Below are 27,781 nucleotides of genomic sequence, written 5' to 3'. Positions count from 1 at the left end.
TAGGGAAACCTACCAAACCTGTGCATTTTTTAAAAACTAGAGACCTAGGGGAATCCAAGATGGGGTGACTTGTGGGGCTCCGACCAGGTTCTGTTACTCAGAATCCTTTGGAAACCTCGAAATTTGGCTAAAAAAACATGTTTTCCTCACATTTTGGTGACAGAAAGTTCTGGAATCAGAGAGGAGCCACAAATTTCCTTCCACCCAGCGTTCCCCCAAGTCTCCCGATAAAAATGATACCTCACTTGTGTGGGTAGGCCTAGCGCCCGCAACAGGAAATGCACCAAAACGCAACGTGGACACATCACATTTTTTGAAAGAAAACAGAGGTGTTTTTTGCAAAGTGCCTACCTGTAGAGTTTGGCCTCTAGCTCAGCCGGCACCTAGGGAAACCTACCAAACCTGTGCATTTTTGAAAACTAGAGACCTAGGGCAATCCAAGATGGGGTGACTTGTGGGGCTCTGTCCAGGTTCTGTTACCCAGAATCCTTTGCAAACCTCACAATTTGGCTAAAAAAACATGTTTTCCTCACATTTTGGTGACAGAAAGTTCTGGAATCTGAGAGGAGCCACAAATTTCCTTCCACCCAGCGTTCCCCCAAGTCTCCCAATAAAAATGATACCTCACTTGATTGGGTAGGCCTAGTGCCCGCTACAGGAAATGGCCCAAAACGCAACGTGGACACATCACATTTTTTTAAAGATAACAGAGCTGTTTTTTGCAGAGTGCCTACCTGTAGATTTTGGCCTCTAGCTCAGCCGGCACCTATGGAAACCAACCAAACCTGTGCATTTTTTTAAACTAGAGACCTAGGGGAATCCAAGATGGGGTGACTTGTGGGGCTCTGACCAGGTTCTGTTACCCAGAATCCTTTGCAAACCTCAACATTTGGCTAAAAGAACACATTTTCCTCACATTTTGGTGACAGAAAGTTTTGGAATCAGAGAGGAGCCACAAATTTCCTTCCACCCAGCGTTCCCCCATGTCTCCCGATAAAAATGATACCTCACTTGTGTGGGTAGGCCTAGCGCCCGCGACAGGAAATGCCCCAAAACGCAACGTGTACACATCACATTTTTTGAAAGAAAACAGAGGTGTTTTTTGCAAAGTGCCTACCTGTAGAGTTTGGCCTCTAGCTCAGCCGGCACCTAGGGAAACCTACCAAACCTGTGCATTTTTGAAAACTAGAGACCTAGGGGAATCCAAGATGGGGTGACTTGTGGGGCTCTGTCCAGGTTCTGTTACCCAGAATCCTTTGCAAACCTCAAAATTTGGCTAAAAAAACATGTTTTCCTCACATTTTGGTGACAGAAAGTTCTGGAATCTGAGAGGAGCCACAAATTTCCTTCCACCCAGCGTTCCCCCAAGTCTCCCGATAAAAATGATACCTCACTTGTGTGGGTAGGCCTAGCGCCCGCGACAGGAAATGCCCCAAAACGCAACGTGGACACATCACATTTTTTGAAAGAAAACAGAGGTGTTTTTTGCAAAGTGCCTACCTGTAGAGTTTGGCCTCTAGCTCAGCCGGCACCTAGGGAAACCTACCAAACCTGTGCATTTTTGAAAACTAGAGACCTAGGGGAATCCAAGATGGGGTGCCTTGTGGGGCTCTGTCCAGGTTCTGTTACCCAGAATCCTTTGCAAACCTCAAAATTTGGCTAAAAAAACATGTTTTCCTCACATTTTGGTGACAGAAAGTTCTGGAATCTGAGAGGAGCCACAAATTTCCTTCCACCCAGCGTTCCCCCAAGTCTCCCAATAAAAATGATACCTCACTTGTGTGGGTAGGCCTAGTGCCCGCTACAGGAAATGGCCCAAAACGCAACGTGGACACATCACATTTTTTTTTTTAAGATAACAGAGCTGTTTTTTGCAGAGTGCCTACCTGTAGATTTTGGCCTCTAGCTCAGCCGGCACCTATGGAAACCGACCAAACCTGTGCATTTTTTTAAACTAGAGACCTAGGGGAATCCAAGATGGGGTGACTTGTGGGGCTCTGACCAGGTTCTGTTACCCAGAATCCTTTGCAAACCTCAACATTTGGCAAAAAGAACACATTTTCCTCACATTTTGGTGGCAGAAAGTTCTGGAATCTGAGAGGAGCCACAAATTTCCTTCCACCCAGCGTTCCCCCAAGTCTCCCAATAAAAATGATACCTCACTTGTGTGGGTAGGCCTAGTGCCCGCTACAGGAAATGGCCCAAAACGCAACGTGGACACATCACATTTTTTTAAAGATAACAGAGCTGTTTTTTGCAGAGTGCCTACCTGTAGATTTTGGCCTCTAGCTCAGCCGGCACCTATGGAAACCGACCAAACCTGTGCATTTTTTTAAACTAGACACCTAGGGGAATCCAAGATGGGGTGACTTGTGGGGCTCTGACCAGGTTCTGTTACCCAGAATCCTTTGCAAACCTCAACATTTGGCTAAAAGAACACATTTTCCTCACATTTTGGTGACAGAAAGTTTTGGAATCAGAGAGGAGCCACAAATTTCCTTCCACCCAGCGTTCCCCCATCTCTCCCGATACAAATTATACCTCACTTGTGTGGGTAGGCCTAGCGCCCGCGTCAGGAAATGCCCCAAAACGCAACGTGCACACATCACATTTTTTGAAAGAAAACAGAGGTGTTTTTTGCAAAGTGCCTACCTGTAGATTTTGGCCTCTAGCTCAGCCGGCACCTAGGGAAACCTACCAAACCTGTGCATTTTTGAAAACTAGAGACCTAGGGGAATCCAAGATGGGGTGACTTGTGGGGCTCCGACCAGGTTCTGTTACTCAGAATCCTTTGGAAACCTCGAAATTTGGCTAAAAAAACATGTTTTCCTCACATTTTGGTGACAGAAAGTTCTGGAATCAGAGAGGAGCCACAAATTTCCTCCACCCAGCGTTCCCCCAAGTCTCCCGATAAAAATGATACCTCACTTGTGTGGGTAGGCCTAGCGCCCGCGACAGGAAATGCCCCAAAACGCAACGTGGACACATCACATTTTTTGAAAGAAAACAGAGGTGTTTTTTGCAAAGTGCCTACCTGTAGAGTTTGGCCTCTAGCTCAGCCGGCACCTAGGGAAACCTACCAAACCTGTGCATTTTTTAAAACTAGAGACCTAGGGGAATCCAAGATGGGGTGACTTGTGGGGCTCTGTCCAGGTTCTGTTACCCAGAATCCTTTGCAAACCTCAAAATTTGGCTTAAAAAACATGTTTTCCTCACATTTTGGTGACAGAAAGTTCTGGAATCTGAGAGGAGCCACAAATTTCCTTCCACCCAGCGTTCCCCCAAGTCTCCCAATAAAAATGATACCTCACTTGTGTGGGTAGGCCTAGTGCCCGCTACAGGAAATGGCCCAAAACGCAAAGTGGACACATCACATTTTTTTAAAGATAACAGAGCTGTTTTTTGCAGAGTGCCTACCTGTAGATTTTGGCCTCTAGCTCAGCCGGCACCTATGGAAACCGACCAAACCTGTGCATTTTTTTAAACTAGAGACCTAGGGGAATCCAAGATGGGGTGACTTGTGGGGCTCTGACCAGGTTCTGTTACCCAGAATCCTTTGCAAACCTCAACATTTGGCAAAAAGAACACATTTTCCTCACATTTTGGTGGCAGAAAGTTTTGGAATCAGAGAGGAGCCACAAATTTCCTTCCACCCAGCGTTCCCCCATCTCTCCCGATACAAATTATACCTCACTTGTGTGGGTAGGCCTAGCGCCCGCGTCAGGCAATGCCCCAAAACGCAACGTGCACACATCACATTTTTTGAAAGAAAACAGAGGTGTTTTTTGCAAAGTGCCTACCTGTAGATTTTGGCCTCTAGCTCAGCCGGCACCTAGGGAAACCTACCAAACCTGTGCATTTTTGAAAACTAGAGACCTAGGGAAATCCAAGATGGGGTGACTTGTGGGGCTCCGACCAGGTTCTGTTACTCAGAATCCTTTGGAAACCTCGAAATTTGGCTAAAAAAACATGTTTTCCTCACATTTTGGTGACAGAAAGTTCTGGAATCAGAGAGGAGCCACAAATTTCCTTCCACCCAGCGTTCCCCCAAGTCTCCCGATAAAAATGATGCCTCACCTGTGTGGGTAGGCCTAGCGCCCACGACAGGAAATACCCCAAAACGCAACGTGGACACATCACATTTTTTTTAAAGAAAACAGAGGTGTTTTTTGCAAAGTGCCTACCTGTAGATTTTTGCCTCTAGCTTAGCCGGCACCTAGGGAAACGTACCAAACCTGTGCATTTCTGAAAATTAGAGACCTAGAGCAATCCAAGATGGGGTGACTTGTGGGGCTCTGACCAGGTTCTGTTACCCAGAATCCTTTGCAAACCTCAACATTTGGCTAAAAAAACACGTTTTCCTCATATTTTGGTGACAGAAAGTTCTGGAATCAGAGAGGAGCCACAAATTTCCTTCCACCCAGCGTTCCCCCATCTCTCCCGATAAAAATTATACCTAACTTGTGTGGGTAGGCCTAGCGCCCCCATCAAGAAATGCCCCAAAACGCAACGTGCACACATCACATTTTTTGAAAGAAAACAGAGGTGTTTTTTGCAAAGTGCCTACCTGTAGAGTTTGGCCTCTAGCTCAGCCGGCACCTAGGGAAACCTACCAAACCTGTGCATTTTTTTTAACTAGAGACCTAGGGGAATCCAAGATGGGGTGACTTGTGGGGCTCTGTCCAGGTTCTGTTACCCAGAATCCTTTGCAAACCTCAAAATTTGGCTAAAAAAACATGTTTTCCTCACATTTTGGTGACAGAAAGTTCTGGAATCTGAGAGGAGCCACAAATTTCCTTCCACCCAGCGTTCAACCAAGTCTCCCAATAAAAATGATACCTCACTTGTGTGGGTAGGCCTAGTGCCCGCTACAGGAAATGGCCCAAAACGCAACGTGCACACATCACATTTTTTGAAAGAAAACAGAGGTGTTTTTTGCAAAGTGCCTACCTGTAGATTTTGGCCTCTAGCTCAGCCGGCACATATGGAAACCGACCAAACCTGTGCATTTTTTTAAACTAGAGACCTAGGGGAATCCAAGATGGGGTGACTTGTGGGGCTCTGACCAGGTTCTGTTACCCAGAATCCTTTGCAAACCTCAACATTTGGCTAAAAGAACACATTTTCCTCACATTTTGGTGACAGAAAGTTTTGGAATCAGAGAGGAGCCACAAATTTCCTTCCACCCAGCGTTCCCCCATCTCTCCCGATACAAATTATACCTCACTTGTGTGGGTAGGCCTAGCGCCTGCGTCAGGAAATGCCCCAAAACGCAACGTGCACACATCACATTTTTTGAAAGAAAACAGAGGTGTTTTTTGCAAAGTGCCTACCTGTAGATTTTGGCCTCTAGCTCAGCCGGCACCTAGGGAAACCTACCAAACCTGTGCATTTTTTAAAAACTAGAGACCTAGGGGAATCCAAGATGGGGTGACTTGTGGGGCTCTGACCAGGTTCTGTTACACAGAATCCTTTGCAAACCTCAAAATTTGGCTAAAAAAACATGTTTTCCTCACATTTTGGTGACAGAAAGTTCTGGAATCTGAGAGGAGCCACAAATTTCCTTCCACCCAGCGTTCCCCCAAGTCTCCCGATAAAAATGATACCTCACTTGTGTGGGTAGGCCTAGCGCCCGCGACAGGAAATGCCCCAAAACGCAACGTGGACACATCACATTTTTTTAAAGAAAACAGAGGTGTTTTTTGCAAAGTGCCTACCTGTAGAGTTTGGCCTCTAGCTCAGCCGGCACCTAGGGAAACCTACCAAACCTGTGCATTTTTGAAAACTAGAGACCTAGGGGAATCCAAGATGGGGTGACTTGTGGGGCTCTGTCCAGGTTCTGTTACCCAGAATCCTTTGCAAACCTCAAAATTTGGCTAAAAAAACATGTTTTCCTGACATTTTGGTGACAGAAAGTTCTGGAATCTGAGAGGAGCCACAAATTTCCTTCCACCCAGCGTTCCCCCAAGTCTCCCAATAAAAATGATACCTCACTTGATTGGGTAGGCCTAGTGCCCGCTACAGGAAATGGCCCAAAACGCAACGTGGACACATCACATTTTTTTAAAGATAACAGAGCTGTTTTTTGCAGAGTGCCTACCTGTAGATTTTGGCCTCTAGCTCAGCCGGCACCTATGGAAACCAACCAAACCTGTGCATTTTTTTAAACTAGAGACCTAGGGGAATCCAAGATGGGGTGACTTGTGGGGCTCTGACCAGGTTCTGTTACCCAGAATCCTTTGCAAACCTCAACATTTGGCTAAAAGAACACATTTTCCTCACATTTTGGTGACAGAAAGTTTTGGAATCGGAGAGGAGCCACAAATTTCCTTCCACCCAGCGTTCCCCCATCTCTCCCGATACAAATTATACCTCACTTGTGTGGGTAGGCCTAGCGCCCGCGTCAGGAAATGCCCCAAAACGCAACGTGCACACATCATATTTTTTGAAAGAAAACAGAGGTGTTTTTTGCAAAGTGCCTACCTGTAGATTTTGGCCTCTAGCTCAGCCGGCACCTAGGGAAACCTACCAAACCTGTGCATTTTTGAAAACTAGAGACCTAGGGGAATCCAAGATGGGGTGACTTGTGGGGCTCCGACCAGGTTCTGTTACTCAGAATCCTTTGGAAACCTCGAAATTTGGCTAAAAAAACATGTTTTCCTCTCATTTTGGTGACAGAAAGTTCTGGAATCAGAGAGGAGCCACAAATTTCCTTCCACCCAGCGTTCCCCCAAGTCTCCCGATAAAAATGATACCTCACTTGTGTGGGTAGGCCTAGCGCCCGCAACAGGAAATGCACCAAAACGCAACGTGGACACATCACATTTATTTAAAGAAAACAGAGGTGTTTTTTGAAAAGTGCCTACCTGTAGATTTTGGCCTCTAGCTCAGCCGGCACCTAGGGAAACCTACCAAACCTGTGCATTTTTTAAAAACTAGAGACCTAGGGGAATCCAAGATGGGGTGACTTGTGGGGCTCTGACCAGGTTCTGTTACACAGAATCCTTTGCAAACCTCAAAATTTGGCTAAAAAAACATGTTTTCCTCACATTTTGGTGACAGAAAGTTCTGGAATCTGAGAGGAGCCACATATTTCCTTCCGCCCAGCGTTCCCCCAAGTCTCCCGATAAAAATGATACCTCACTTGTGTGGGTAGGCCTAGCGCCCGCGACAGGAAATGCCCCAAAACGCAACGTGGACACATCACATTTTTTGAAAGAAAACAGAGGTGTTTTTTGCAAAGTGCCTACCTGTAGAGTTTGGCCTCTAGCTCAGCCGGCACCTATGGAAACCGACCAAACCTGTGCATTTTTTTAAACTAGAGACCTAGGGGAATCCAAGATGGGGTGACTTGTGGGGCTCTGACCAGGTTCTGTTACCCAGAATCCTTTGCAAACCTCAACATTTGGCTAAAAGAACACATTTTCCTCACATTTTGGTGACAGAAAGTTTTGGAATCAGAGAGGAGCCACAAATTTCCTTCCACCCAGCGTTCCCCCATCTCTCCCGATACAAATTATACCTCACTTGTGTGGGTAGGCCTAGCGCCCGCGTCAGGAAATGCCCCAAAACGCAACGTGCACACATCATATTTTTTGAAAGAAAACAGAGGTGTTTTTTGCAAAGTGCCTACCTGTAGATTTTGGCCTCTAGCTCAGCCGGCACCTAGGGAAACCTACCAAACCTGTGCATTTTTGAAAACTAGAGACCTAGGGGAATCCAAGATGGGGTGACTTGTGGGGCTCCGACCAGGTTCTGTTACTCAGAATCCTTTGGAAACCTCGAAATTTGGCTAAAAAAACATGTTTTCCTCACATTTTGGTGACAGAAAGTTCTGGAATCAGAGAGGAGCCACAAATTTCCTTCCACCCAGCGTTCCCCCAAGTCTCCCGATAAAAATGATACCTCACTTGTGTGGGTAGGCCTAGCGCCCGCAACAGGAAATGCACCAAAATGCAACGTGGACACATCACATTTATTTAAAGAAAACAGAGGTGTTTGTTGCAAAGTGCCTACCTGTAGATTTTGGCCTCTAGCTCAGCCGGCACCTAGGGAAACCTACCAAACCTGTGCATTTTTTAAAAACTAGAGACCTAGGGGAATCCAAGATGGGGTGACTTGTGGGGCTCTGACCAGGTTCTGTTACACAGAATCCTTTGCAAACCTCAAAATTTGGCTAAAAAAACATGTTTTCCTCACATTTTGGTGACAGAAAGTTCTGGAATCTGAGAGGAGCCACAAATTTCCTCCCGCCCAGCGTTCCCCCAAGTCTCCCGATAAAAATGATACCTCACTTGTGTGGGTAGGCCTAGCGCCCGCGACAGGAAATGCCCCAAAACGCAACGTGGACACATCACATTTTTTGAAAGAAAACAGAGGTGTTTTTTGCAAAGTGCCTACCTGTAGAGTTTGGCCTCTAGCTCAGCCGGCACCTATGGAAACCGACCAAACCTGTGCATTTTTTTAAACTAGAGACCTAGGGGAATCCAAGATGGGGTGACTTGTGGGGCTCTGACCAGGTTCTGTTACCCAGAATCCTTTGCAAACCTCAACATTTGGCTAAAAGAACACATTTTCCTCACATTTTGGTGACCGAAAGTTTTGGAATCAGAGAGGAGCCACAAATTTCCTTCCACCCAGCGTTCCCCCATCTCTCCCGATACAAATTATACCTCACTTGTGTGGGTAGGCCTAGCGCCCACGTCAGGAAATGCCCCAAAACGCAACGTGCACACATCATATTTTTTGAAAGAAAACAGAGGTGTTTTTTGCAAAGTGCCTACCTGTAGATTTTGGCCTCTAGCTCAGCCGGCACCTAGGGAAACCTACCAAACCTGTGCATTTTTGAAAACTAGAGACCTAGGGGAATCCAAGATGGGGTGACTTGTGGGGCTCCGACCAGGTTCTGTTACTCAGAATCCTTTGGAAACCTCGAAATTTGGCTAAAAAAACATGTTTTCCTCACATTTTGGTGACAGAAAGTTCTGGAATCAGAGAGGAGCCACAAATTTCCTTCCACCCAGCGTTCCCCCAAGTCTCCCGATAAAAATGATACCTCACTTGTGTGGGTAGGCCTAGCGCCCGCAACAGGAAATGCACCAAAACGCAACGTGGACACATCACATTTATTTAAAGAAAACAGAGGTGTTTTTTGCAAAGTGCCTACCTGTAGATTTTGGCCTCTAGCTCAGCCGGCACCTAGGGAAACCTACCAAACCTGTGCATTTTTTTAAAACTAGAGACCTAGGGGAATCCAAGATGGGGTGACTTGTGGGGCTCTGACCAGGTTCTGTTACACAGAATCCTTTGCAAACCTCAAAATTTGGCTAAAAAAACATGTTTTCCTCACATTTTGGTGACAGAAAGTTCTGGAATCTGAGAGGAGCCACAAATTGCCTTCCACCCAGCGTTCCCCCAAGTCTCCCAATAAAAATGATACCTCACTTGTGTGGGTAGGCCTAGCGCCCGCGACAGGAAATGCCCCAAAACGCAACGTGGACACATCACATTTTTTGAAAGAAAACAGAGGTGTTTTTTGCAAAGTGCCTACCTGTAGAGTATGGCCTCTAGCTCAGCCGGCACCTATGGAAACCGACCAAACCTGTGCATTTTTTTAAACTAGAGACCTAGGGGAATCCAAGATGGGGTGACTTGTGGGGCTCTGACCAGGTTCTGTTACCCAGAATCCTTTGCAAACCTCAACATTTGGCTAAAAGAACACATTTTCCTCACATTTTGGTGACAGAAAGTTTTGGAATCAGAGAGGAGCCACAAATTTCCTTCCACCCAGCGTTACCCCATCTCTCCCGATACAAATTATACCTCACTTGTGTGGGTAGGCCTAGCGCCCGCGTCAGGAAATGCCCCAAAACGCAACGTGCACACATCACATTTTTTTAAAGAAAACAGAGGTTTTTTTTGCAAAGTGCCTACCTGTAGATTTTGGCCTCTAGCTCAGCCGACTCCTAGGGAAACCTACCAAACCTGTGCATTTTTGAAAACTAGAGACCTAGGGGAATCCAAGATGGGGTGACTTGTGGGGCTCCGACCAGGTTCTGTTACTCAGAATCCTTTGGAAACCTCGAAATTTGGCTAAAAAAACATGTTTTCCTCACATTTTGGTGACAGAAAGTTCTGGAATCAGAGAGGAGCCACAAATTTCCTTCCACCCAGCGTTCCCCCAAGTCTCCCGATAAAAATGATACCTCACTTGTGTGGGTAGGCCTAGCGCCCGCAACAGGAAATGCACCAAAACGCAACGTGGACACATCACATTTATTTAAAGAAAACAGAGGTGTTTTTTGCAAAGTGCCTACCTGTAGATTTTGGCCTCTAGCTCAGCCGGCACCTAGGGAAACCTACCAAACCTGTGCATTTTTTAAAAACTAGAGACCTAGGGGAATCCAATATGGGGTGACTTGTGGTGCTCTGACCAGGTTCTGTTACACAGAATCCTTTGCAAACCTCAAAATTTGGCTAAAAAAACATGTTTTCCTCACATTTTGGTGACAGAAAGTTCTGGAATCTGAGAGGAGCCACAAATTTCCTTCCACCCAGCGTTCCCCCAAGTCTCCCGATAAAAATGATACCTCACTTGTGTGGGTAGGCCTAGCGCCCGCGACAGGAAATGCCCCAAAACGCAACGTGGACACATCACATTTTTTGAAAGAAAACAGAGGTGTTTTTTGCAAAGTGCCTACCTGTAGAGTTTGGCCTCTAACTCAGCCGGCACCTAGGGAAACCTACCAAACCTGTGCATTTTTGAAAACTAGAGACCTAGGGGAATCCAAGATGGGGTGACTTGTGGGGCTCTGTCCAGGTTCTGTTACCCAGAATCCTTTGCAAACCTCAAAATTTGGCTAAAAAAACATGTTTTCCTCACATTTTGGTGACAGAAAGTACTGGAATCTGAGAGGAGCCACAAATTTCCTTCCACCCAGCGTTCCACCAAGTCTCCCAATAAAAATGATACCTCACTTGTGTGGGTAGGCCTAGTGCCCGCTACAGGAAATGGCCCAAAACGCAACGTGGACACATCACATTTTTTTAAAGATAACAGAGCTGTTTTTTGCAGAGTGCCTACCTGTAGATTTTGGCCTCTAGCTCAGCCGGCACCTATGGAAACCGACCAAACCTGTGCATTTTTTTAAACTAGAGACCTAGGGGAATCCAAGATGGGGTGACTTGTGGGGCTCTGATCAGGTTCTGTTACCCAGAATCCTTTGCAAACCTCAACATTTGGCAAAAAGAACACATTTTCCTCACATTTTGGTGGCAGAAAGTTTTGGAATCAGAGAGGAGTCACAAATTTCCTTCCACCCAGCGTTCCCCCATCTCTCCCGATACAAATTATACCTCACTTGTGTGGGTAGGCCTAGCGCCCGCGTCAGGAAATGCCCCAAAACGCAACGTGCACACATCACATTTTTTTAAAGAAAACAGAGGTGTTTTTTGCAAAGTGCCTACCTGTAGATTTTGGCCTCTAGCTCAGCCGGCACCTAGGGAAACCTACCAAACCTGTGCATTTTTTAAAACTAGAGACCTAGGGGAATCCAAGATGGGGTGACTTGTGGGGCTCCAACCAGGTTCTGTTACTCAGAATCCTTTGGAAACCTCGAAATTTGGCTAAAAAAACATGTTTTCCTCACATTTTGGTGACAGAAATTTCTGGAATCAGAGAGGAGCCACAAATGTCCTTCCACCCAGCGTTCCCCCAAGTCTCCCGATAAAAATGATGCCTCACCTGTGTGGGTAGGCCTAGCGCCCACGACAGGAAATACCCCAAAACGCAACGTGGACACATCACATTTTTTTAAAGAAAACACAGGTGTTTTTTGCAAAGTGCCTACCTGTAGATTTTTGCCTCTAGCTTAGCCGGCACCTAGGGAAACGTACCAAACCTGTGCATTTCTGAAAATTAGAGACCTAGAGCAATCCAAGATGGGGTGACTTGTGGGGCTCTGACCAGGTTCTGTTACCCAGAATCCTTTGCAAACCTCAACATTTGGCTAAAAAAACACGTTTTCCTCACATTTTGGTGACAGAAAGTTCTGGAATCAGAGAGGAGCCACAAATTTCCTTTCACCCAACGTTCCCCCATCTCTCCCGATAAAAATTATACCTAACTTGTGTGGGTAGGCCTAGCGCCCGCATCAGGAAATGCCCCAAAACGCAACGTGCACACATCACATTTTTTGAAAGAAAACAGAGGTGTTTTTTGCAAAGTGCCTACCTGTAGAGTTTGGCCTCTAGCACAGCCGGCACCTAGGGAAACCTACCAAACCTGTGCATTTTTTTAAAATAGAGACCTAGGGGAATCCAAGATGGGGTGACTTGTGGGGCTCTGTCCAGGTTCTGTTACCCAGAATCCTTTGCAAACCTCAAAATTTGGCTAAAAAAACATGTTTTCCTCACATTTTGGTGACAGAAAGTTCTGGAATCTGAGAGGAGCCACAAATTTCCTTCCACCCAGCGTTCCCCCAAGTCTCCCAATAAAAATGATACCTCACTTGTGTGGGTAGGCCTAGTGCCCGCTACAGGAAATGGCCCAAAACGCAACGTGGACACATCACATTTTTTTAAAGATAACAGAGCTGTTTTTTGCAGAGTGCCTACCTGTAGATTTTGGCCTCTAGCTCAGCCGGCACCTATGGAAACCGACCAAACCTGTGCATTTTTTTAAACTAGAGACCTAGGGGAATCCAAGATGGGGTGACTTGTGGGGCTCTGACCAGGTTCTGTTACCCAGAATCCTTTGCAAACCTCAACATTTGGCAAAAAGAACACATTTTCCTCACATTTTGGTGGCAGAAAGTTTTGGAATCAGAGAGGAGCCACAAATTTCCTTCCACCCAGCGTTCCCCCATCTCTCCCGATACAAATTATACCTCACTTGTGTGGGTAGGCCTAGCGCCCGCGTCAGGCAATGCCCCAAAACGCAACGTGCACACATCACATTTTTTGAAAGAAAACAGAGGTGTTTTTTGCAAAGTGCCTACCTGTAGATTTTGGCCTCTAGCTCAGCCGGCACCTAGGGAAACCTACCAAACCTGTGCATTTTTGAAAACTAGAGACCTAGGGAAATCCAAGATGGGGTGACTTGTGGGGCTCCGACCAGGTTCTGTTACTCAGAATCCTTTGGAAACCTCGAAATTTGGCTAAAAAAACATGTTTTCCTCACATTTTGGTGACAGAAAGTTCTGGAATCAGAGAGGAGCCACAAATTTCCTTCCACCCAGCGTTCCCCCAAGTCTCCCGATAAAAATGATGCCTCACCTGTGTGGGTAGGCCTAGCGCCCACGACAGGAAATACCCCAAAACGCAACGTGGACACATCACATTTTTTTTAAAGAAAACAGAGGTGTTTTTTGCAAAGTGACTACCTGTAGATTTTTGCCTCTAGCTTAGCCGGCACCTAGGGAAACGTACCAAACCTGTGCATTTCTGAAAATTAGAGACCTAGAGCAATCCAAGATGGGGTGACTTGTGGGGCTCTGACCAGGTTCTGTTACCCAGAATCCTTTGCAAACCTCAACATTTGGCTAAAAAAACACGTTTTCCTCACATTTTGGTGACAGAAAGTTCTGGAATCAGAGAGGAGCCACAAATTTCCTTCCACCCAGCGTTCCCCCATCTCTCCCGATAAAAATTATACCTAACTTGTGTGGGTAGGCCTAGCGCCCCCATCAAGAAATGCCCCAAAACGCAACGTGCACACATCACATTTTTTGAAAGAAAACAGAGGTGTTTTTTGCAAAGTGCCTACCTGTAGAGTTTGGCCTCTAGCTCAGCCGGCACCTAGGGAAACCTACCAAACCTGTGCATTTTTTTAAACTAGAGACCTAGGGGAATCCAAGATGGGGTGACTTGTGGGGCTCTGTCCAGGTTCTGTTACCCAGAATCCTTTGCAAACCTCAAAATTTGGCTAAAAAAACATGTTTTCCTCACATTTTGGTGACAGAAAGTTCTGGAATCTGAGAGGAGCCACAAATTTCCTTCCACCCAGCGTTCAACCAAGTCTCCCAATAAAAATGATACCTCACTTGTGTGGGTAGGCCTAGTGCCCGCTACAGGAAATGGCCCAAAACGCAACGTGCACACATCACATTGAAAGAAAACAGAGGTGTTTTTTGCATAGTGCCTACCTGTAGATTTTGGCCTCTAGCTCAGCCGGCACATATGGAAACCGACCAAACCTGTGCATTTTTTTAAACTAGAGACCTAGGGGAATCCAAGATGGGGTGACTTGTGGGGCTCTGACCAGGTTCTGTTACCCAGAATCCTTTGCAAACCTCAACATTTGGCTAAAAGAACACATTTTCCTCACATTTTGGTGACAGAAAGTTTTGGAATCAGAGAGGAGCCACAAATTTCCTTCCACCCAGCGTTCCCCCATCTCTCCCGATACAAATTATACCTCACTTGTGTGGGTAGGCCTAGCGCCTGCGTCAGGAAATGCCCCAAAACGCAACGTGCACACATCACATTTTTTGAAAGAAAACAGAGGTGTTTTTTGCAAAGTGCCTACCTGTAGATTTTGGCCTCTAGCTCAGCCGGCACCTAGGGAAACCTACCAAACCTGTGCATTTTTGAAAACTAGAGACCTAGGGGAATCCAAGATGGGGTGACTTGTGGGGCTCCGACCAGGTTCTGTTACTCAGAATCCTTTGGAAACCTCGAAATTTGGCTAAAAAAACATGTTTTCCTCACATTTTGGTGACAGAAAGTTCTGGAATCAGAGAGGAGCCACAAATTTCCTTCCACCCAGCGTTCCCCCAAGTCTCCCGATAAAAATGATACCTCACTTGTGTGGGTAGGCCTAGCGCCCGCAACAGGAAATGCACCAAAACGCAACGTGGACACATCACATTTATTTAAAGAAAACAGAGGTGTTTTTTGCAAAGTGCCTACCTGTAGATTTTGGCCTCTAGCTCAGCCGGCACCTAGGGAAACCTACCAAACCTGTGCATTTTTTAAAAACTAGAGACCTAGGGGAATCCAAGATGGGGTGACTTGTGGGGCTCTGACCAGGTTCTGTTACACAGAATCCTTTGCAAACCTCAAAATTTGGCTAAAAAAACATGTTTTCCTCACATTTTGGTGACAGAAAGTTCTGGAATCTGAGAGGAGCCACAAATTTCCTTCCACCCAGCGTTCCCCCAAGTCTCCCGATAAAAATGATACCTCACTTGTGTGGGTAGGCCTAGCGCCCGCGACAGGAAATGCCCCAAAACGCAACGTGGACACATCACATTTTTTGAAAGAAAACAGATGTGTTTTTTGCAAAGTGCCTACCAGTAGAGTTTGGCCTCTAGCTCAGCCGGCACCTAGGGAAACCTACCAAACCTGTGCATTTTTGAAAACTAGAGACCTAGGGGAATCCAAGATGGGGTGACTTGTGGGGCTCTGTCCAGGTTCTGTTACCCAGAATCCTTTGCAAACCTCAAAATTTGGCTAAAAAAACATGTTTTCCTCACATTTTGGTGACAGAAAGTTCTGGAATCTGAGAGGAGCCACAAATTTCCTTCCACCCAGCGTTCCCCCAAGTCTCCCAATAAAAATGATACCTCACTTGATTGGGTAGGCCTAGTGCCCGCTACAGGAAATGGCCCAAAACGCAACGTGGACACATCACATTTTTTTAAAGATAACAGAGCTGTTTTTTGCAGAGTGCCTACCTGTAGATTTTGGCCTCTAGCTCAGCCGGCACCTATGGAAACCAACCAAACCTGTGCATTTTTTTAAACTAGAGACCTAGGGGAATCCAAGATGGGGTGACTTGTGGGGCTCTGACCAGGTTCTGTTACCCAGAATCCTTTGCAAACCTCAACATTTGGCTAAAAGAACACATTTTCCTCACATTTTGGTGACAGAAAGTTTTGGAATCAGAGAGGAGCCACAAATTTCCTTCCACCCAGCGTTCCCCCATCTCTCCCGATACAAATTATACCTCACTTGTGTGGGTAGGCCTAGCGCCCGCGTCAGGAAATGCCCCAAAACGCAACGTGCACACATCATATTTTTTGAAAGAAAACAGAGGTGTTTTTTGCAAAGTGCCTACCTGTAGATTTTGGCCTCTAGCTCAGCCGGCACCTAGGGAAACCTACCAAACCTGTGCATTTTTGAAAACTAGAGACCTAGGGGAATCCAAGATGGGGTGACTTGTGGGGCTCCGACCAGGTTCTGTTACTCAGAATCCTTTGGAAACCTCGAAATTTGGCTAAAAAAACATGTTTTCCTCACATTTTGGTGACAGAAAGTTCTGGAATCAGAGAGGAGCCACAAATTTCCTTCCACCCAGCGTTCCCCCAAGTCTCCCGATAAAAATGATACCTCACTTGTGTGGGTAGGCCTAGCGCCCGCAACAGGAAATGCACCAAAACGCAACGTGGACACATCACATTTATTTAAAGAAAACAGAGGTGTTTTTTCCAAGTGCCTACCTGTAGATTTTGGCCTCTAGCTCAGCCGGCACTTAGGGAAACCTACCAAACCTGTGCATTTTTTAAAAACTAGAGACCTAGGGGAATCCAAGATGGGGTGACTTGTGGGGCTCTGACCAGGTTCTGTTACACAGAATCCTTTGCAAACCTCAAAATTTGGCTAAAAAAACATGTTTTCCTCACATTTTGGTGACAGAAAGTTCTGGAATCTGAGAGGAGCCACAAATTTCCTTCCGCCCAGCGTTCCCCCAAGTCTCCCGATAAAAATGATACCTCACTTGTGTGGGTAGGCCTAGCGCCCGCGACAGGAAATGCCCCAAAACGCAACGTGGACACATCACATTTTTTGAAAGAAAACAGAGGTGTTTTTTGCAAAGTGCCTACCTGTAGAGTTTGGCCTCTAGCTCAGCCGGCACCTATGGAAACCGACCAAACCTGTGCATTTTTTTAAACTAGAGACCTAGGGGAATCCAAGATGGGGTGACTTGTGGGGCTCTGACCAGGTTCTGTTACCCAGAATCCTTTGCAAACCTCAACATTTGGCTAAAAGAACACATTTTCCTCACATTTTGGTGACAGAAAGTTTTGGAATCAGAGAGGAGCCACAAATTTCCTTCCACCCAGCGTTCCCCCATCTCTCCCGATACAAATTATACCTCACTTGTGTGGGTAGGCCTAGCGCCCGCGTCAGGAAATGCCCCAAAACGCAACGTGCACACATCATATTTTTTGAAAGAAAACAGAGGTGTTTTTTGCAAAGTGCCTACCTGTAGATTTTGGCCTCTAGCTCAGCCGGCACCTAGGGAAACCTACCAAACCTGTGCATTTTTGAAAACTAGAGACCTAGGGGAATCCAAGATGGGGTGACTTGTGGGGCTCCGACCAGGTTCTGTTACTCAGAATCCTTTGGAAACCTCGAAATTTGGCTAAAAAAACATGTTTTCCTCACATTTTGGTGACAGAAAGTTCTGGAATCAGAGAGGAGCCACAAATTTCCTTCCACCCAGCGTTCCCCCAAGTCTCCCGATAAAAATGATACCTCACTTGTGTGGGTAGGCCTAGCGCCCGCAACAGGAAATGCACCAAAATGCAACGTGGACACATCACATTTATTTAAAGAAAACAGAGGTGTTTTTTGCAAAGTGCCTACCTGTAGATTTTGGACTCTAGCTCAGCCGGCACCTAGGGAAACCTACCAAACCTGTGCATTTTTTAAAAACTAGAGACCTAGGGGAATCCAAGATGGGGTGACTTGTGGGGCTCTGACCAGGTTCTGTTACACAGAATCCTTTGCAAACCTCAAAATTTGGCTAAAAAAACATGTTTTCCTCACATTTTGGTGACAGAAAGTTCTGGAATCTGAGAGGAGCCACAAATTTCCTTCCGCCCAGCGTTCCCCCAAGTCTCCCGATAAAAATGATACCTCACTTGTGTGGGTAGGCCTAGCGCCCGCGACAGTAAATGCCCCAAAACGCAACGTGGACACATCACATTTTTTGAAAGAAAACAGAGGTGTTTTTTGCAAAGTGCCTACCTGTAGAGTTTGGCCTCTAGCTCAGCCGGCACCTATGGAAACCGACCAAACCTGTGCATTTTTTTAAACTAGAGACCTAGGGGAATCCAAGATGGGGTGACTTGTGGGGCTCTGACCAGGTTCTGTTACCCAGAATCCTTTGCAAACCTCAACATTTGGCTAAAAGAACACATTTTCCTGACATTTTGGTGACAGAAAGTTTTGGAATCAGAGAGGAGCCACAAATTTCCTTCCACCCAGCGTTCCCCCATCTCTCCCGATACAAATTATACCTCACTTGTGTGGGTAGGCCTAGCGCCCGCGTCAGGAAATGCCCCAAAACGCAACGTGCACACATCATATTTTTTTAAAGAAAACAGAGGTGTTTTTTGCAAAGTGCCTACCTGTAGATTTTGGCCTCTAGCTCAGCCGGCACCTAGGGAAACCTACCAAACCTGTGCATTTTTGAAAACTAGAGACCTAGGGGAATCCAAGATGGGGTGACTTGTGGGGCTCCGACCAGGTTCTGTTACTCAGAATCCTTTGGAAACCTCGAAATTTGGCTAAAAAAACATGTTTTCCTCACATTTTGGTGACAGAAAGTTCTGGAATCAGAGAGGAGCCACAAATTTCCTTCCACCCAGCGTTCCCCCAAGTCTCCCGATAAAAATGATACCTCACTTGTGTGGGTAGGCCTAGCGCCCGCAACAGGAAATGCACCAAAACGCAACGTGGACACATCACATTTATTTAAAGAAAACAGAGGTGTTTTTTGCAAAGTGCCTACCTGTAGATTTTGGCCTCTAGCTCAGCCGGCACCTAGGGAAACCTACCAAACCTGTGCATTTTTTAAAAACTAGAGACCTAGGGGAATCCAAGATGGGGTGACTTGTGGGGCTCTGACCAGGTTCTGTTACACAGAATCCTTTGCAAACCTCAAAATTTGGCTAAAAAAACATGTTTTCCTCACATTTTGGTGACAGAAAGTTCTGGAATCTGAGAGGAGCCACAAATTTCCTTCCACCCAGCGTTCCCCCAAGTCTCCCGATAAAAATGATACCTCACTTGTGTGGGTAGGCCTAGCGCCCGCGACAGGAAATGCCCCAAAACGCAACGTGGACACATCACATTTTTTGAAAGAAAACAGAGGTGTTTTTTGCAAAGTGCCTACCTGTAGAGTTTGGCCTCTAGCTCAGCCGGCACCTATGGAAACCGACCAAACCTGTGCATTTTTTTAAACTAGAGACCTAGGGGAATCCAAGATGGGGTGACTTGTGGGGCTCTGACCAGGTTCTGTTACCCAGAATCCTTTGCAAACCTCAACATTTGGCTAAAAGAACACATTTTCCTCACATTTTGGTGACAGAAAGTTTTGGAATCAGAGAGGAGCCACAAATTTCCTTCCACCCAGCGTTCCCCCATCTCTCCCGATACAAATTATACCTCACTTGTGTGGGTAGGCCTAGCGCCCGCGTCAGGAAATGCCCCAAAACGCAACGTGCACACATCACATTTTTTTAAAGAAAACAGAGGTGTTTTTTGCAAAGTGCCTACCTGTAGATTTTGGCCTCTAGCTCAGCCGACTCCTAGGGAAACCTACCAAACCTGTGCATTTTTTAAAACTAGAGACCTAGGGGAATCCAAGATGGGGTGACTTGTGGGGCTCCGACCAGGTTCTGTTACTCAGAATCCTTTGCAAACCTCAAAATTTGGCTAAAAAAACATGTTTTCCTCACATTTTGGTGACAGAAAGTTCTGGAATCTGAGAGGAGCCACAAATTTCCTTCCACCCAGCGTTCCCCCAAGTCTCCCGATAAAAATGATACCTCACTTGTGTGGGTAGGCCTAGCGCCCGCGACAGGAAATGCCCCAAAACGCAACGTGGACACATCACATTTATTTAAAGAAAACAGAGGTGTTTTTTGCAAAGTGCCTACCTGTAGATTTTGGCCTCTAGCTCAGCCGGCACCTAGGGAAACCTACCAAACCTGTGCATTTTTGAAAACTAGAGACCTAGGGGAATCCAAGATGGGGTGACTTGTGGGGCTCTGTCCAGGTTCTGTTACCCAGAATCCTTTGCAAACCTCAAAATTTGGCTAAAAAAACATGTTTTCCTCACATTTTGGTGACAGAAAGTACTGGAATCTGAGAGGAGCCACAAATTTCCTTCCACCCAGCGTTCCCCCAAGTCTCCCAATAAAAATGATACCTCACTTGTGTGGGTAGGCCTAGTGCCCGCTACAGGAAATGGCCCAAAACGCAACGTGGACACATCACATTTTTTTAAAGATAACAGAGCTGTTTTTTGCAGAGTGCCTACCTGTAGATTTTTGCCTCTAGCTCAGCCGGCACCTATGGAAACCGACCAAACCTGTGCATTTTTTTAAACTAGAGACCTAGGGGAATCCAAGATGGGGTGACTTGTGGGGCTCTGACCAGGTTCTGTTACCCAGAATCCTTTGCAAACCTCAACATTTGGCTAAAAGAACACATTTTCCTCACATTTTGGTGACAGAAAGTTTTGGAATCAGAGAGGAGCCACAAATTTCCTTCCACCCAGCGTTCCCCCATCTCTCCCGATACAAATTATACCTCACTTGTGTGGGTAGGCCTAGCGCCCGCGTCAGGAAATGCCCCAAAACGCAACGTGCACACATCATATTTTTTGAAAGAAAACAGAGGTGTTTTTTGCAAAGTGCCTTCCTGTAGATTTTGGCCTCTAGCTCAGCCGGCACCTAGGGAAACCTACCAAACCTGTGCATTTTTGAAAACTAGAGACCTAGGGGAATCCAAGATGGGGTGACTTGTGGGGCTCCGACCAGGTTCTGTTACTCAGAATCCTTTGGAAACCTCGAAATTTGGCTAAAAAAACATGTTTTCCTCAGATTTTGGTGACAGAAAGTTCTGGAATCAGAGAGGAGCCACAAATTTCCTTCCACCCAGCGTTCCCCCAAGTCTCCCGATAAAAATGATACCTCACTTGTGTGGGTAGGCCTAGACACGCAACAGGAAATGCACCAAAATGCAACGTGGACACATCACATTTATTTAAAGAAAACAGAGGTGTTTTTTGCAAAGTGCCTACCTGTAGATTTTGGCCTCTAGCTCAGCCGGCACCTAAGGAAACCTACCAAACCTGTGCATTTTTTAAAAACTAGAGACCTAGGGGAATCCAAGATGGGGTGACTTGTGGGGCTCTGACCAGGTTCTGTTACACAGAATCCTTTGCAAACCTCAAAATTTGGCTAAAAAAACATGTTTTCCTCACATTTTGGTGACAGAAAGTTCTGGAATCTGAGAGGAGCCACAAATTTCCTTCCGCCCAGCGTTCCCCCAAGTCTCCCGATAAAAATGATACCTCACTTGTGTGGGTAGGCCTAGCGCCCGCGACAGTAAATGCCCCAAAACGCAACGTGGACACATCACATTTTTTGAAAGAAAACAGAGGTGTTTTTTGCAAAGTGCCTACCTGTAGAGTTTGGCCTCTAGCTCAGCCGGCACCTATGGAAACAGACCAAACCTGTGCATTTTTTTAAACTAGAGACCTAGGGGAATCCAAGATGGGGTGACTTGTGGGGCTCTGACCAGGTTCTGTTACCCAGAATCCTTTGCAAACCTCAACATTTGGCTAAAAGAACACATTTTCCTCACATTTTGGTGACAGAAAGTTTTGGAATCAGAGAGGAGCCACAAATTTCCTTCCACCCAGCGTTCCCCCATCTCTCCCGATACAAATTATACCTCACTTGTGTGGGTAGGCCTAGCGCCCGCGTCAGGAAATGCCCCAAAACGCAACGTGCACACATCACATTTTTTTAAAGAAAACAGAGGTGTTTTTTGCAAAGTGCCTACCTGTAGATTTTGGCCTCTAGCTCAGCCGACTCCTAGGGAAACCTACCAAACCTGTGCATTTTTGAAAACTAGAGACCTAGGGGAATCCAAGATGGGGTGACTTGTGGGGCTCCGACCAGGTTCTGTTACTCAGAATCCTTTGCAAACCTCAAAATTTGGCTAAAAAAACATGTTTTCCTCACATTTTGGTGACAGAAAGTTCTGGAATCTGAGAGGAGCCACAAATTTCCTTCCACCCAGCGTTCCCCCAAGTCTCCCGATAAAAATGATACCTCACTTGTGTGGGTAGGCCTAGCGCCCGCGACAGGAAATGCCCCAAAACGCAACGTGGACACATCACATTTTTTGAAAGAAAACAGAGGTGTTTTTTGCAAAGTGCCTACCTGTAGAGTTTGGCCTCTAGCTCAGCCGGCACCTATGGAAACCGACCAAACCTGTGCATTTTTTTAAACTAGAGACCTAGGGGAATCCAAGATGGGGTGACTTGTGGGGCTCTGACCAGGTTCTGTTACCCAGAATCCTTTGCAAACCTCAACATTTGGCTAAAAGAACACATTTTCCTCACATTTTGGTGACAGAAAGTTTTGGAATCAGAGAGGAGCCACAAATTTCCTTCCACCCAGCGTTCCCCCATCTCTCCCGATACAAATTATACCTCACTTGTGTGGGTAGGCCTAGCGCCCGCGTCAGGAAATGCCCCAAAACGCAACGTGCACACATCACATTTTTTTAAAGAAAACAGAGGTGTTTTTTGCAAAGTGCCTACCTGTAGATTTTGGCCTCTAGCTCAGCCGACTCCTAGGGAAACCTACCAAACCTGTGCATTTTTTAAAACTAGAGACCTAGGGGAATCCAAGATGGGGTGACTTGTGGGGCTCCGACCAGGTTCTGTTACTCAGAATCCTTTGCAAACCTCAAAATTTGGCTAAAAAAACATGTTTTCCTCACATTTTGGTGACAGAAAGTTCTGGAATCTGAGAGGAGCCACAAATTTCCTTCCACCCAGCGTTCCCCCAAGTCTCCCGATAAAAATGATACCTCACTTGTGTGGGTAGGCCTAGCGCCCGCGACAGGAAATGCCCCAAAACGCAACGTGGACACATCACATTTATTTAAAGAAAACAGAGGTGTTTTTTGCAAAGTGCCTACCTGTAGATTTTGGCCTCTAGCTCAGCCGGCACCTAGGGAAACCTACCAAACCTGTGCATTTTTGAAAACTAGAGACCTAGGGGAATCCAAGATGGGGTGACTTGTGGGGCTCTGTCCAGGTTCTGTTACCCAGAATCCTTTGCAAACCTCAAAATTTGGCTAAAAAAACATGTTTTCCTCACATTTTGGTGACAGAAAGTACTGGAATCTGAGAGGAGCCACAAATTTCCTTCCACCCAGCGTTCCCCCAAGTCTCCCAATAAAAATGATACCTCACTTGTGTGGGTAGGCCTAGTGCCCGCTACAGGAAATGGCCCAAAACGCAACGTGGACACATCACATTTTTTTAAAGATAACAGAGCTGTTTTTTGCAGAGTGCCTACCTGTAGATTTTTGCCTCTAGCTCAGCCGGCACCTATGGAAACCGACCAAACCTGTGCATTTTTTTAAACTAGAGACCTAGGGGAATCCAAGATGGGGTGACTTGTGGGGCTCTGACCAGGTTCTGTTACCCAGAATCCTTTGCAAACCTCAACATTTGGCTAAAAGAACACATTTTCCTCACATTTTGGTGACAGAAAGTTTTGGAATCAGAGAGGAGCCACAAATTTCCTTCCACCCAGCGTTCCCCCATCTCTCCCGATACAAATTATACCTCACTTGTGTGGGTAGGCCTAGCGCCCGCGTCAGGAAATGCCCCAAAACGCAACGTGCACACATCATATTTTTTGAAAGAAAACAGAGGTGTTTTTTGCAAAGTGCCTACCTGTAGATTTTGGCCTCTAGCTCAGCCGGCACCTAGGGAAACCTACCAAACCTGTGCATTTTTTAAAACTAGAGACCTAGGGGAATCCAAGATGGGGTGACTTGTGGGGCTCCGACCAGGTTCTGTTACTCAGAATCCTTTGGAAACCTCGAAATTTGGCTAAAAAAACATGTTTTCCTCAGATTTTGGTGACAGAAAGTTCTGGAATCAGAGAGGAGCCACAAATTTCCTTCCACCCAGCGTTCCCCCAAGTCTCCCGATAAAAATGATACCTCACTTGTGTGGGTAGGCCTAGCGCCCGCAACAGGAAATGCACCAAAATGCAACGTGGACACATCACATTTATTTAAAGAAAACAGAGGTGTTTTTTGCAAAGTGCCTACCTGTAGATTTTGGCCTCTAGCTCAGCCGGCACCTAAGGAAACCTACCAAACCTGTGCATTTTTTAAAAACTAGAGACCTAGGGGAATCCAAGATGGGGTGACTTGTGGGGCTCTGACCAGGTTCTGTTACACAGAATCCTTTGCAAACCTCAAAATTTGGCTAAAAAAACATGTTTTCCTCACATTTTGGTGACAGAAAGTACTGGAATCTGAGAGGAGCCACAAATTTCCTTCCGCCCAGCGTTCCCCCAAGTCTCCCGATAAAAATGATACCTCACTTGTGTGGGTAGGCCTAGCGCCCGCGACAGTAAATGCCCCAAAACGCAACGTGGACACATCACATTTTTTGAAAGAAAACAGAGGTGTTTTTTGCAAAGTGCCTACCTGTAGAGTTTGGCCTCTAGCTCAGCCGGCACCTATGGAAACAGACCAAACCTGTGCATTTTTTTAAACTAGAGACCTAGGGGAATCCAAGATGGGGTGACTTGTGGGGCTCTGACCAGGTTCTGTTACCCATAATCCTTTGCAAACCTCAACATTTGGCTAAAAGAACACATTTTCCTCACATTTTGGTGACAGAAAGTTTTGGAATCAGAGAGGAGCCACAAATTTCCTTCCACCCAGCGTTCCCCCATCTCTCCCGATACAAATTATACCTCACTTGTGTGGGTAGGCCTAGCGCCCGCGTCAGGAAATGCCACAAAACGCAACGTGCACACATCATATTTTTTGAAAGAAAACAGAGGTGTTTTTTGCAAAGTGCCTACCTGTAGATTTTGGCCTCTAGCTCAGCCGGCACCTAGGGAAACCTACCAAACCTGTGCATTTTTGAAAACTAGAGACCTAGGGGAATCCAAGATGGGGTGACTTGTGGGGCTCCGACCAGGTTCTGTTACTCAGAATCCTTTGGAAACCTCGAAATTTGCCTAAAAAAACATGTTTTCCTCACATTTTGGTGACAGAAAGTTCTGGAATCAGAGAGGAGCCACAAATTTCCTTCCACCCAGCGTTCCCCCAAGTCTCCCGATAAAAATGATACCTCACTTGTGTGGGTAGGCCTAGCGCCCGCAACAGGAAATGCACCAAAACGCAACGTGGACACATCACATTTATTTAAAGAAAACAGAGGTGTTTTTTGCAAAGTGCCTACCTGTAGATTTTGGCCTCTAGCTCAGCCGGCACCTAGGGAAACCTACCAAACCTGTGCATTTTTTAAAAACTAGAGACCTAGGGGAATCCAAGGTGGGGTGACTTGTGGGGCTCTGACCAGGTTCTGTTACACAGAATCCTTTGCAAACCTCAAAATTTGGCTAAAAAAACATGTTTTCCTCACATTTTGGTGACAGAAAGTTCTGGAATCTGAGAGGAGCCACAAATTTCCTTCCACCCAGCGTTCCCCCAAGTCTCCCGATAAAAATGATACCTCACTTGTGTGGGTAGGCCTAGCGCCCGCGACAGGAAATGCCCCAAAACGCAACGTGGACACATCACATTTTTTGAAAGAAAACAGAGGTGTTTTTTGCAAAGTGCCTACCTGTAGAGTTTGGCCTCTAGCTCAGCCGGCACCTATGGAAACCGACCAAACCTGTGCATTTTTTTAAACTAGAGACCTAGGGGAATCCAAGATGGGGTGACTTGTGGGGCTCTGACCAGGTTCTGTTACCCAGAATCCTTTGCAAACCTCAACATTTGGCTAAAAGAACACATTTTCCTCACATTTTGGTGACAGAAAGTTTTGGAATCAGAGAGGAGCCACAAATTTCCTTCCACCCAGCGTTCCCCCATCTCTCCCGATACAAATTATACCTCACTTGTGTGGGTAGGCCTAGCGCCCGCGTCAGGAAATGCCCCAAAACGCAACGTGCACACATCACATTTTTTTAAAGAAAACAGAGGTGTTTTTTGCAAAGTGCCTACCTGTAGATTTTGGCCTCTAGCTCAGCCGACTCCTAGGGAAACCTACCAAACCTGTGCATTTTTGAAAACTAGAGACCTAGGGGAATCCAAGATGGGGTGACTTGTGGGGCTCCGACCAGGTTCTGTTACTCAGAATCCTTTGGAAACCTCAAAATTTGGCTAAAAAAACATGTTTTCCTCACATTTTGGTGACAGAAAGTTCTGGAATCAGAGAGGAGCCACAAATTTCCTTCCACCCAGCGTTCCCCCAAGTCTCCCGATAAAAATGATACCTCACTTGTGTGGGTAGGCCTAGCGCCCGCAACAGGAAATGCACCAAAACGCAACGTGGACACATCACATTTATTTAAAGAAAACAGAGGTGTTTTTTGCAAAGTGCCTACCTGTAGATTTTGGCCTCTAGCTCAGCCGGCACCTAGGGAAACCTACCAAACCTGTGCATTTTTTAAAAACTAGAGACCTAGGGGAATCCAAGATGGGGTGACTTGTGGTGCTCTGACCAGGTTCTGTTACACAGAATCCTTTGCAAACCTCAAAATTTGGCTAAAAAAACATGTTTTCCTCACATTTTGGTGACAGAAAGTTCTGGAATCTGAGAGGAGCCACAAATTTCCTTCCACCCAGCGTTCCCCCAAGTCTCCCGATAAAAATGATACCTCACTTGTGTGGGTAGGCCTAGCGCCCGCGACAGGAAATGCCCCAAAACGCAACGTGGACACATCACATTTTTTGAAAGAAAACAGAGGTGTTTTTTGCAAAGTGCCTACCTGTAGAGTTTGGCTTCTAACTCAGCCGGCACCTAGGGAAACCTACCAAACCTGTGCATTTTTGAAAACTAGAGACCTAGGGGAATCCAAGATGGGGTGACTTGTGGGGCTCTGTCCAGGTTCTGTTACCCAGAATCCTTTGCAAACCTCAAAATTTGGCTAAAAAAACATGTTTTCCTCACATTTTGGTGACAGAAAGTACTGGAATCTGAGAGGAGCCACAAATTTCCTTCCACCCAGCGTTCCCCCAAGTCTCCCAATAAAAATGATACCTCACTTGTGTGGGTAGGCCTAGTGCCCGCTACAGGAAATGGCCCAAAACGCAACGTGGACACATCACATTTTTTTAAAGATAACAGAGCTGTTTTTTGCAGAGTGCCTACCTGTAGATTTTGGCCTCTAGCTCAGCCGGCACCTATGGAAACCGACCAAACCTGTGCATTTTTTTAAACTAGAGACCTAGGGGAATCCAAGATGGGGTGACTTGTGGGGCTCTGACCAGGTTCTGTTACCCAGAATCCTTTGCAAACCTCAACATTTGGCTAAAAGAACACATTTTCCTCACATTTTGGTGACAGAAAGTTTTGGAATCAGAGAGGAGCCACAAATTTCCTTCCACCCAGCGTTCCCCCATCTCTCCCGATACAAATTATACCTCACTTGTGTGGGTAGGCCTAGCGCCCGCGTCAGGAAATGCCCCAAAACGCAACGTGCACACATCACATTTTTTTAAAGAAAACAGAGGTGTTTTTTGCAAAGTGCCTACCTGTAGATTTTGGCCTCTAGCTCAGCCGGCACCTAGGGAAACCTACCAAACCTGTGCATTTTTGAAAACTAGAGACCTAGGGGAATCCAAGATGGGGTGACTTGTGGGGCTCCGACCAGGTTCTGTTACTCAGAATCCTTTGGAAACCTCGAAATTTGGCTAAAAAAACATGTTTTCCTCACATTTTGGTGACAGAAAGTTCTGGAATCAGAGAGGAGCCACAAAT

This window comes from Pleurodeles waltl, unplaced genomic scaffold, assembly GCF_031143425.1.
Source record: "Pleurodeles waltl isolate 20211129_DDA unplaced genomic scaffold, aPleWal1.hap1.20221129 scaffold_124, whole genome shotgun sequence".
Lineage (NCBI taxonomy): Eukaryota > Metazoa > Chordata > Amphibia > Caudata > Salamandridae > Pleurodeles > Pleurodeles waltl.
The sequence above is the reverse complement of the archived record's forward strand: the minus strand, read 5'-3'. Positions refer to the sequence as shown.